Raw genomic sequence first — 3,996 nt, 5'->3', positions numbered from 1 at the left:
TCCCTGTGCTGCACTTGATATAAATGAAGTATCTCTTCTTCTTCTCTCCCTCTGCCAAATCAGTCTGATTGGAGCAGCTTCTTCACCTCTATTCGATTCATTAAGGCAGTCCAAGTTCACGTGCTCTTTTCATTGCTTAGGCTAGTAAGATGGGGTGAGACCTACAGAACGCTGTTGTAGTTGTATAGAAATCGTGTGCGCTGCAATCAGGGATTGTGATGTCATCACCAGTGTCATGTTCAGCAATCGTGACGTCATCAGTGATGTCACTTGTGATGTCATCAGTGATGCCACTCGAGCAATTGTGATGTCATCAGTGATGTCATAAATCCTTCCTGGCTGAAAAAACGATAATTTAGACCCTCCGGTAAGATCATTTGACATTTCCCACCTGGCAACACTGGACGGAAGCATGTATTTATCCACTTCGTCAGGACCACGCTGTTCTTCCCCCAAGGGACTTTTTCGGGCTTGTTTTTACCTTTTACTTTTGCTTCACTCGTTGGCTGTGTGCCAGCCTGTGCTTCACTCGGCTCTGTGCAAGCCTGTGCTTCACTGGGGAGACAGACCGCGGGAGACAGATCAGGAAGCCATGGCAGCAGCCATGGACACCCTCAGCAGTTCAAACACAGTTTTCGCCTTGAAGCTGTACCGCACTCTGAGCCAAGGCAACCCCGGCGGGAACCTCTTCCTCTCCCCCCTGAGCATCAGCTCGGCCCTGGCCATGGTCTATCTGGGAGCTAAAGGAGACACTGCCACCCAAATGGCAAAGGCCCTCTCATTTAGCTTGGATAAGGACGTCCACACAGCCTTCCAGACACTCAGTGCTGATGTCAACTCGCCATCTGCCTCATACATCCTCAAACTAGCCAACCGCCTTTATGTAGAAAATACTTTCAACTTCCTCCCGGACTTCCTAAAAGCCACACAGACGTTCTACCATGCGGACCTGAAGGCTGTGGACTTCATGGGAGCCCCAGAGGAGTGCAGAGTGGTCATCAACACCTGGGTGGAGCAGCAGACGGAGAAGAAGATAAAAGATCTGCTGAAGCCAGGCACGGTCAGTACTCGGACGAGAATGGCTCTGGTCAATGCCATCTACTTCAAAGGAAATTGGATGAACCGCTTCAATGTGGCAAACACCAAAGAGATGCCTTTTAAACTCAACCAGAATGAGACCAAGCCAGTGCAGATGATGTACCAGAGGAACAAGCTGCCCTTCAACTACGTCCCTGACTATAGCCTGCAGATCCTGGAGCTGCCCTATGTGGAGGAGGAGCTCAGCATGTTCGTCCTGCTCCCTGGGGCGTCTGCTGATGGCTCTGACCCGCTGCTCAAGCTAGAGAAGGAGTTAACCCAGGAGAAGCTGGATAAGTGGACCAACAGGGACAATATGGACACCATCTCAGAAATCCTAGTTCACCTGCCCAATTTTAAGCTGGAGGAGCAGTATGAGCTGAACGAGACTCTGGGCAAACTGGGCATGACGGAAGTGTTCTGTGAGGAAAAAGCCGACCTGTCTGGAATGAATGGCAATGGCGGACTCTACCTGTCTACGGTGGCCCACAAGGCCTTTGTGGAGGTGAACGAGGAGGGGACGGAGGCGGCTGCAGCCACAGCTGGCTTGGTAAACTTCCGCCGGCAGATGGGGGAACAATTCACAGCAGACCACCCCTTCCTCTTCTTCATAAGGCACAACAAGACCAAGTCCATCCTCTTCCTCGGCAAGTTCTCCTCTCCTTAGTAGAGACACCGGCACAGGATGGAATAGGTTGAATTCAAATAATGAAAACTTTCAGAAAAACAATGCTTTGATCACCAGATTATACGCAGTAACCATTTTGCGATCTACATTGCTGTGTACATTATGATTTCTAGTCACAAATAATAGTGACTATGCTATTGGCTTAATATAATGTAAATACTACAGTGAGCCCATACTACTTTTACAATAAATAAGGGCAAATTCAGCCGCTGATGTGTCTGTCTTTGAGTCTGTTCCCTCACTCTGTTCAGTCGCTGTTTGTCTGTCTTTGAGTCTGTTCCCTCACTCTGTTCCAAACAGCTACCATTGGCTTAACTTTAATTTCCTGTATTTCTCAACTTCAAAGGCAACAATAATTTGATCCTAACTGTATCCTAGGCAAGCAATGCACATCTTCTTAACAATTGATTTTACATATTTTGAGCTGCGACATAAGTTCAGCTTGTACATTTTAACAGGTTTAGTATGTGTATAAAGCAATCACTCATGGCCAGGCTCTGGTCAGATATACATGTATAATGTTCCATTTTAAAGTAGAGATTCCAAGCTTCTCTGATGATATGACATTCTTCACTCCTTCCTGAGTACAGGATGGAAAAACACTTGTGATGGAAAGGAATGCATCCCAAACTTAGGGAATTGAATCAGAGAGAAGAAAAAAATTTGAAGAGTGGACTTTGAAGCACACAGACTATCCTCCTATAATAGGAATGTGCGATCGGGCTGAAACTTTCAGGGGGTGTAAAGAGCACCCGTGCGGGTGACCCGTCATCAGTGATGATGTCATCTGTGATGTCATCCTTCCTGGCTGAGGCTATATAAGTTCAGTGATGATGTCATCAATCATGATGTCATCAGTGATGTCATAGAGCAGGCGAGGCCGTAAATGGTAAATGGACTGCATTTATATAGCGCTTTAATCCAAAGCGCTTTACAATGTGCCTACATTCACCCATTCACACACCGAAGGCATCCAGCTGCCACGCAGGGTGCTGGCACAGCCATCGGGAGCAATTTGGGGTTCAGTGTCTTGCCCAAGGACACTCGACATGCGGACTAGAGGAGCCGGGGATCGAACCACCAACCTTCTGATTAGTGGACGACACGCTCTACCTCCTGAGCCACAGCCGCCCCGTGTAGCAGGCCGTGTAGCGGGCGAGCTCCGCATGTGACGCGCAGTCGGGGCGCGTAGCGCACGAGATTGCTAGTATTAAATAGTTGCAAAGAGCAGCCGCTCGAACATAAGCATGGGACTGAGCCCATTTTCCACTTGTTGTGAAGTTTCTGAACGTCAGACTGGGCCCTCTGGTGTTCCATTGATTAAATCCACAGTGACAATGGCATGCACATGGATGTTGTTACATTCAAAGATGGATCCAGTGACATGCATCTTTCTTAGATAATCAAGTAAATAGAAAAAAGGAGCTTCTTGATGTCATATCATCAGAGAAGCTTGGAATCTCTACTTTAAAATGGAACATTATACATGTACGGTATATCTGACCAGAGCCTGGCCATGAGTGATTGCTTTATACACATAAACCTGTTAAAATGTACAAGCTGAACTTATGTCGCAGCTCAAAATATGTACAATCAATTGGTAAGAGGATGTGCATTGCTTGCCTAGGATACAGTTAGGATGAAGTGAAGTATAACTGTACATTACTTCTTTATTAAATCCTTCTATAAGCATCAAGAAGCTCTGTTTATATTGGCCTGCTGAGCTATCTTGTCGCCACTTTTTAGACTTTTCCTTAGATAATCAAGTTCCAGTCAGTTAGATGGATGGACCTTTTTCACAGCAGCCATTTTGTGTCTACAAGGCAGGAAGTAAGGAAGTAACACAGGTGCAAACAAACATTAGGGTTTCTAACTTCCAATCCATGTAAGTGTTCCAGTGCTGGGCCCCTAATTAATGATTTGGTTGCACCTGTTTACCCTGCCTTTTAGACACAAAATGGCGGCTGTGAAAGAGGCCCAACAGAGTGCTAGAACTCCCCCTCTTCATCTTTTATGGTCACATTTGAAGAGTAGCCACAGAGCAGCTTATTTTCTTGTAAACTACTAAACAGATACCACCGCAACCAGCAACAAAAACAACAACCAATGAAATAAACCACCATGACTGATACCACAGATTAGTGGTAGCTTTAGTTGTAATGGCAGCTTTGGTTTTGGTTGGAGTGGTAGTTGTAATGGCAGCTTTGGTTTTGGTTGGAGTGGTAGTTGTA

The 3,996-nt window shown here is 46.2% G+C and overlaps 1 pseudogene across 1 annotated transcript; it reads left to right on the top strand.

The window, feature by feature from the left end:
- Positions 1-604: 604 nt before the first annotated feature.
- LOC310779107 (leukocyte elastase inhibitor pseudogene) lies at positions 605-1,744 on the top strand (annotated as a pseudogene). The gene has a single exon. The product of its transcript is annotated as a leukocyte elastase inhibitor pseudogene (transcript).
- Positions 1,745-3,996: the final 2,252 nt, after the last annotated feature.

Source organism: Poromitra crassiceps, assembly GCF_964638095.1.
Source record: "Poromitra crassiceps genome assembly, chromosome: 7".
NCBI lineage: Eukaryota > Metazoa > Chordata > Actinopteri > Beryciformes > Melamphaidae > Poromitra > Poromitra crassiceps.
The sequence above is the reverse complement of the archived record's forward strand: the minus strand, read 5'-3'. Positions and strand labels throughout refer to the sequence as shown.